Below are 8,703 nucleotides of genomic sequence, written 5' to 3' on the forward strand. Positions count from 1 at the left end.
TGCCATGAATGGTGTTCTACCAAAAACAATTGGTTTGTGGGAGGAGGGAACTTGTGCAAAGAGATTGGAAAATGGCCATCAGGAGATGCAGTAGAAGATCCTGCAGGCCCTGTGCCTGAGGCAAAAAGGAGATATCACCTGATGGAAAATGAGAGAAAAGGCAATGGAAAAGCCACATTTGTGTTGAGGAGTGAAGTTGAAACCTACATAGAGCAGCTATGCCTTGATTTGCAACGCATAGGCACCAGCTAAATAAGCTTCCTGTTTACTTTCCATGTGCAGTAAAAGCCAGTTTCTGTCACTGCTGTTGAAAACTGCTGCTTGTTGCATGCAATTTGGCCCAGTTCTACCAAATAAGGATCTTTTGTTTCCCAAAAGGAAATGGGGGTCTTCAAGGCTCTTAAACAGAGTACTAGCATTGGATTGGATTAAAAGCCACAAGTCTATTTTGCTCTTGGATCCCTGAGCATGGTTATAAGCTGGAACAAGCTCTGGGTCTCAGCCATTCACACCAGTCTCTGTACCCAGAGATGCCCTTTCTTTGGTTCTTTGCAGATCTATGCTTCTGAAATGCATGGAAATGCAGGTCTCCAGCTGTATGCACTCTGGTCAAAAGTAGAGGTTTTGCACCATACTGAAAACATTTGCAAGGCACTGAGATGACCTCATTTCCTAGACTGCCACTAACCTGACTGGAGATGATTATGAACGGCTGCTTAAATGTGAAGTCAATAGGAAGTCATCTAGATGCAGGTAGTATTATATGTCCAGCAGTTGGGATACTTAGTGGATTTGTGATGCTCCCTAGAGGAATTCAGGTCTAAATAACAATGAATAAATGACTCATTCATATAACTTCTACCCATGGCTGATACAATATGGATTGTATTCACTTTAATATTTCATAATGTTCATTTAACAATGTAGGTATCATTTAAACAGTAGTTACCAATAAAAATACAATGTACTTATTTCACCTGGTTCAAAACTGCAGAATAGAAATTACCTACCGAAGAAAAGGTGAAATACATAATAGGTAAGTAAGTCATATTGTTGGGGTTGCATTTGGGGAATGTAGGAAGTCAAGAATAAGATGTAGTGTAACAAATGGGGATAGTTATTTTATTGATTTTTATTTCCTACACATGCATGAATTGGTTATCTGAGCCTCTGCTGTTTTCAGCTGAAGATGTATTCCTTATATAAATGCCAGTATCAGTTGCAGTTATGCCACCTGAAATGAAATGAAATGACTAGAAAGTTCAGATTGGATTGGAAAGCTCAAGTAGAGCCTACAGGTTATAATACCCCCTCCCCCACACGGGTTGAAGTATAGCTGGGCACAGGTTAAGCCACAGATAGGAACTACACTTGATCTGAGCCTTCATACTAAATCCTCAGTTAGAACCTTAAAAATAAAAGGGCAGAATTGGGACTCATAACCCTTGTTATTTTTGTTTCCCAAAGTTGAGTTGAAACCCTTATTTTTCTTCGGGAGAGGGACCTTTGACTGCAACTAAGTAAACGTTCAGTTAATGCTGAAGAAGATGGTCTTGTGGGTAAGACTGTAAAACATCTATATTTATTCTATTTCCAGGCATCAGTTTCCCATTTGACCTTGGGCAGATCAACCCCTTTGTCTCCCCATGTCTCTATCTTTAAAATGAAGGCAATAGTATCTTTGTGTCTCTTCACTTTGCAAGCAGAAACTCTTTGTATGAAGTAACTAGTGAGCTCAAATGAACTCAGCTACCTAGCAAATCTGTAACAGTGTAGACTTTGGCACATATTTCTGTAGGTCTTATTTGGGGCCATGGCTCTAGTCCATAACCTTTGCAACTTAACTGTACTATGTCTAGATGGCACAATGATAGATGTTGTGTTTATATAACAATACTTCTATACTTGAGGGTTTGTTCACTTTTTAATAATATTTGACTTTTTCCCTGACTGTATGATGTGTGGGCAGGCCTCTATATCTATGAGGAATCCCTGCAACTTCAAAAAGACTTCCCATGTGAGTAAACTTAAATACATGCATGCATAGACATTTGCAAGATCGTGGCCTGTAACAACATGAGTTTTTAAAAAGTCCTTCTTTGCATTCATAAATAAGTATTCCTTTAAACTGAAATGTCAGACAAGCAGGTGAAGACATACTTCAATTTATTATCTTTTAGGCATGGATGGAAACAGTAATTCTTTTGCACTGTTGGTTTCTGAAACGTGCCTGAAGTCCAACTTTGAGCAGTGAAAATCTGGCTCCTAACGCTGAAAAGTTAAACTGGATAGGAGTTGTAGCAGAATCTCAAAAGGTAAGATTCATCCTCTCTCAATTGTGCATGTAGAAATTGAGGAATAGTTATTATCTTCATTCATTTTTTTCAACATAGTGGTTAATAATTCAACTCCTTCTTTATATCTTTTCTTATCAGCCTTAAACATTTCAGCTCTGTATTTCAGAACTGTTTGCAGTGTTAAATCAAGTCTTTTATGTATCATATTTAAAACCACGGTTATTTCATTACAACTTTTTTCTTTTGCAAGAGTCATTCTCCCACTGTTGTTTCAAATGTATAATCACTTGGTAGTGTTTTCATACCAAAAGAAAAAGATATATTTGTATATAAAGTAATTTGTGTGTTCATGTTTTATTTTGGAAAACAGGTGTTTAAAAATTTTAGAATTTTTTTAACAAAATTCTAAAAAAAAAGAAAAGAAAAATAATCACAATATTTACAGAGATAACATAATGGCTTAGCCATGCAGAACAAATTACTTTGGTATTTTCCCCCCCATTTTACTTTGGTTTAAATGTTGTCCAAGATTTTTTTCTTTTTGCCAAATAAACCATTAACAATTCAAAGTTTAGAGGCAATATAACAGGGTTTCCCTCCTAATTTTATACAGTATTGAGTTTATAGGATATTTTATGTATTTAATCCATGCCAATGCACTACAGGAAGCTTTTATTAAGACATCAGTCACTATTGCCCAGACACTTAACATTTTACAAATTTACAAGTAACAGTGTTTTTCCTAAATAATGCAAGTGGCAAAATACACTTCCTAATTTCCATTTTTTAAATTTTTTGCCTACCAGTCTACAAAAACTTGCTTTTCCCTGGATCACTTTTATAAATGGAAACCTGATGTTCTGCTTACTTATTTTCCCCTCCTTATCAAAATTGTCTATTACATTTTCCCAGAAACTAATCTTTTTCCTTAAGAGAAACTTGTAATTTTCATCTTAATAGAGTGGCCATCTACCTCAACATTTCCTTTTTGCTACCATTCTAAAAATTTCCTCAAGCATAAAACATGTTTATAAAGTTACAAACTTGAATGTAACTAAAGATACATAGACATTTCATTGTTACAATTTTATGTACTGTTTGATAAATTATGTACCAGTTAAAAACACTAAAATTATCTCAAGGTGCATTCAATATTTGTCACGTAGTTAACAAAAACACACAAAAAATATATATTCTATTTTTGTGGGAAAAAATGTAGCTTTGATATGACCACTGTTTTAAAAAGTCTCCAATTCTGACTGATATCTTTTTTGAAATGGAAAAAAGATACAGTACTTTTAAGGCAGTGGATAACCAAAAGAATTTAAAACAAATTCAAAAGTCCAGTCACTTACACTATATCTATCATGGAACTGAGAACAATCAATACTTTTCCAAAGCATCAATAAAATGTGTTTCACTCTCTAAGAAAAGGAATTATTAGCAGCCATTTGTACACAGGCGAACAAGAACTTTGTAGTAAGCTCCTTGTTAAATACCCAGCTTTCTTTTTGGAAACTGTTTATTCCCTTTCTGGTCAGTTGGCTTTTGTTGTTTACTTTCACAAACAATTTAGTTAACTCTTGTCATAGCTAGCTCTTGGTTGTTACAGTGATTTCAAGAAATGAAAAAGAGCTTGACATTTTCCCATAAGACAATCTTATGCTTTAGATACTTGCTATACAAAGCAAAGGTATTTTTTTTTCTGATGGCAATCAGAATTAGAAATGTACCTGCTCAAAGGGCATCATAAAAACAATTGAAATAAAAACAGTACACTATACATCAGATTAACAGCAACTCCCAGAACAAAGCCTTACAGTGTATAAAAATAGCTACGTAAAAAATTTACATAAAGGCAAACAAAAAGAAATCCTCAGTGCAGACATTTACAAAAAAAATATTCAAACAGAACACAACATGGTGACCTATTCTCATGGCTATTGCCAAAATTAGTTTGATTTTTTAAACTTGAGATAATTGTGTCTAAAATCCTTTGAAAACTTGGTAGAATGATCTGCTTAATACTTGAACCATGAATAGCTGTCACTTCTTTGTATATGTTTTAAATACAATCCACGTTCATGCTTCAATTGTTCTATATGTATTCTCTGCAAATATAAAAAATAAAAGCAATTAGACATGGGTTTAAAAGGGTATCCCAATATCACCTCTTTGTAAATCGCTTGTTTTGCTGTTAAAGTTCAAAACTTAAGTGATGACAAACCTTTGTGATGTGCTATTGATAAAACGACTGTGTTCATTTAATGAGCAGTGAATTTAATAGTAAGAAGCTCACATTGACGTAGCAGTTCTAAACTGAAAACAAAGTGACAGTAGGGAAACGAACTCGTGTTCAATATACCAACCTGTCACCCCTCCCTTCCCCCCCCCCCAAAAAAAAACAAAAAACCCCAAACAAATTAAAATGCTTCAGTTAATTCTGTCTGCCATTGAAAGGCACTTGCATGAAGTGCCCAGAATCACCATTCAAAAGATGAGTGTATGAAAGAAAAAAGTGTTTTCCTTACTGATATTGGAGTAGAAAATTCAGATTTGTGTGTTAAGGCTTTTTCAAGATCCATATTTTTACCATTTTCCCAGATAACTTATCAATTATGTTCAGGGACCAATTTGACACTTCTACTCTTTTCAAATTTTTTTTAGTAGCAAAAATAGGAGTATTTCACTAGCATCCTCTACTGTCTCCTCCATTTTTCCCCCTTTCCAAAAGGCACTCACTAACTTTAAAATTAGCAGTAAGGTAATAAGACCTCTGATAACCTGTGATCTGAGAGAACATTTATTCCAAAAGCTTCACATCCTTGGTGGGTTAACAGACAGTATCTTTTGAGTCTGGGTTCTGCCCTGGAGTTGCTTGCATTATACTTTTTAGTAACCACTTCAAGTTCAGGCTAGTAGTTCAAAGAAAATTCATGAAGCAGCAGCAAGATGTTATATGATTGGCTGTAGGGCAGAATACCAACCCATGGCATTGGAAAGAATCCCCTCTTTCCTTGCTTCCAAATATATTCAATGGGCTGCTGGCTGGCTTCCTTCTAAGCACTGTCTCCTGGGCTAACCACGTGTGGGAGTTATTTTACAAACAGCGACTCAGAAGGAAATTCCAGGATTTGAAGGATGCTTGCCATTTGCTGATGGAGGCACATGAAGCTGGTAGGTGGAAGAAGAGTTCCCAGCTTGTTTTCTCCCATCCTTTGAAAAATGTTGTGGTATAGATGGCTCCCCTCTTCCTATAAAGCATCCCTTAGTCTAGGAAAGCAGTCTTCCAAGGCTGTGAGCTGAACCGATCCAGTTTGAGTTGGGGGTGGGTGATACTAGGACCCAGCTTTTCCCAGACACAGGGAAAGCACCCAATGCTGCTGCTTTTCCCCACGTTGGCATAGGGAAAGCACCTGCAGCCTGTTCCTTTCTTCTTGGCTATGGGGAAAAGCAATGGCTGTTGCCCTTGCTGCTGAATACTACTGAAGCCCCAAGTTTGTGGGTCAGACAAATAGCTCTGCAGACTGAATCCTGGACCCCTGCTCTAGGGCAGTGATTCTGAATTGGTGTGAGACAGCACTCTGGCACTGCAAGATCCTTTTAAGGGTGACAGCAGGTGTTTGGTGTGCAAATACCTAGACATGACTCACAAGATAAACCCAGAGATTTCAAATGGGAATCTATAGCGTCAGAACATTCTGACCTGTTGCCGTCTTTCTGAGTTCTTTGCAACAAGAACAGCTCTATTATTGTTCTGTAGTCAAAGTAGTAGTGAAGAGTCCATGAAGGTTGACAACAACCACAGGACTAAGCGTCTGCCCTATCAAAGGATCCTTTCTTTTTTCATGTCCATGTGACAAAAAGTATTTAGCAGAATTTGCGGGAATCTGACAGGTCACACAGTGAGCACTTCTGCTATGGCCTCAAACTTGTGACTGCTAGGCTATAAACCATGTGCCTTAGCACCTGCACCACCCCAGCCCTGTTCCCCCAAGGGAATCTTAAATCCTGTCTAGTTTTCTGGCCTCTGGGAAGCTTATTTACTGTAGGTGGGTTTTGACGACTTCAGTTAAACTGGTCCTGTACACTTTGATGGGAATCCAGTTGGAGTCATCAGAGTGAGTAATTCTGGCATTTAAGTGGAAATTGATGTGATCATATAGTCATCTGCTTGTCCTAGTATGACCCATCTCAGACTGTCCATTAATGAGGCACCTAAACTAAAATATTCATACAGAAAACACTATACCTTATTCAGATAAATATTGCAACTTATACTCAATTCAAAGATGAGGTTCTTACCTCCCCTCCTGCAATTTAACATGGGGGGGGGGAGAAGCCCCTCCTCTTGGAATAGAGTACAAGGTAGCAGGGGGCAGGCAGCTGCTGCAGTCTGAACCCCAATCCCATGCTAAAGCCATATCTGCTGCCTGCATCCCCACTGCCTCTATACCTCCTGCCAAAGGTCCCTTGGCACCTTTCAGCTCCAACTGTCCCCTGTGTCCCCCCCCCATCCCTATTTTTAGCAAAAGGTGAAAATAATAGGCCCCCAGGTAGGAGGAAGGGTGGGGCATTGCTTTTAATTATACCCAAACTGGGTACATCTACATGAGATGCCAAAAACAGTGCTAATGCGCAGTAGAACTAGTCTACTGTGCATTAAGCATCACAAAAAAGCTGTTTGCCTTTGCTACTGCATGTTAGTGTGGGCTAATGCCCGTTACAGTACCTCATATTAGAGGCACCAAACTTAATGCGTAGTAGCAAAGGTGCATTAATGAATGTGTAGACATGCCCACTAACAGGGAGGTAAAAGTCAGGAGGCCTAGAGTTGAACGAATCCTATTCCATTAGACTTGCTGGCCACACTTGGTGGGTTGTATCCTTCTTAAACTGCTCAGTGGGAAGGTGAACAGGAACAACGCTACCTTGAAACAAAATGGGCAATGCGTAGGGGTTACATGTGGGTGCACATGCACTCCCCCCCAGAGCATGGTGGTACCCCCCTTACAAAAAGGCACCGCTGACTGTCAGCAGTGCCTGCAGGCAGTTGCTGCTCGCCACCCTGCTGCCAACACTGCCAGCGGCATCTGTGGGCAGTCCACGATCCCAGCAGGTGGTCACCACCCCACTCCCCACCGCCAACAGCACCAGCAGTGTCTGCAGGAGCTCTTCTGCTGACTGCCACCGCATTCCCCTGCTTCTGTGCCCCCGCCCCAGCTGGGGGCACAAGTCGTTCATGAAACAAAACAATTTGGGGGTGGGGGACAGACAAAGGTGGGTTTCAAAAGGTGGAAGGGCCATAAATAGACTGCTTTGGTTACAGGCTACAATGAAACTGCTCGGGTAACGAGGGAGGATGAACACAAGACAGGTGAGAGGAACTGCCCTTGACAGGATGCACAGTGGCAAATAAGTAACAGACTAACAAAAAGCTGGATCTAGCTGCTTCATACAGGGCTTCAGCAGAGGGGGACTCTTAACTATTGGGTGGTGGGGAGGGGAGATGGGGGGTGGGGAGGTACAAGTCAAGTTGCTGCACGAGGACACGCTTCTGAATGGTGAGTCAGCAATGGGTGCCCTTGCAAAAGTGGGTTATTCCTAATATGCGAAATGTACATAATAGTTAAAATATTTTATACATGGATGGATGAGTAAGTAGGTAGGTATATAATATTAGAGAGAATACTTTAATATTATTATTTATATATGGACAGGGATATATTTCTAGCATATCAAGAATAAACCATTTTTATAAGGGCACCCACTGCTGACTCCAGACTGTACCCTCCCCCCCTCCCACCACCATCTATTGAACTTAACTCTAGGTAGTTAAGATCCCCCCTCTGCTGAAGCCCTGTATAAAGCAGCTATATCCAGCTTTTTGCTAGTCTCTCACTTAACTTGCCACTGTGCATTGTCAAGAGCAGTTCCTCTCACCTGTCTTGTGTTCATCCCCCGCCCCATTACCTCAGCAATTTCCTTGTAGCCTGTAACCAGAAGGAATCCCCACTTACGGCTCTTCCACCTTTGAAATGCACCTTCCAGTCAACCAAATCTTTTTGCTTCTCAAGGTAGCATTGTTCCTGTGTATAGGCATATATTTAACTTGATCATCCTTTACTTCTATGAAAGTTTTGAGCATGTGGCAAGATAATTTGCCTTGTGATTTTGTGGATCCCAGGCAAGATGTAATGCCTTTCAATTAGTCACAGATATCTAGAATTCTTAAAAAGGGCTTAGATGTTCTCCACTTGGTCATCATCCTCTTTAAACTATATTCTATTGTTCTACTGCAACAGTGTTACTTTTCTTAAAATTCATTAATGATGTGGACATTGGAGTCAGGAGTGGACTGGCCAAGTTCACCGATGACACCAAACTTTGGGGCAAAGCATCCACG

At 39.5% G+C, this 8,703-nt stretch overlaps 1 protein-coding gene across 1 annotated transcript in view; it reads right to left on the minus strand.

The window, feature by feature from the left end:
- Nucleotides 1-877: 877 nt before the first annotated feature.
- Nucleotides 878-8,703, minus strand: part of ALCAM (activated leukocyte cell adhesion molecule) — a 51,707-nt gene continuing 43,881 nt past the window's right edge. Inside the window, exon 15 of the mRNA XM_019528627.1 lies at nucleotides 878-4,408. The gene's annotated coding sequence lies outside the window, so the exon portion shown is untranslated. The remainder of the gene's footprint in view (nucleotides 4,409-8,703) is intronic.

The sequence above is a fragment of the Crocodylus porosus genome, unplaced genomic scaffold, assembly GCF_001723895.1.
Source record: "Crocodylus porosus isolate Cpor-Errol unplaced genomic scaffold, CroPor_comp1, whole genome shotgun sequence".
In the NCBI taxonomy this organism is placed as follows: Eukaryota; Metazoa; Chordata; order Crocodylia; family Crocodylidae; genus Crocodylus; species Crocodylus porosus.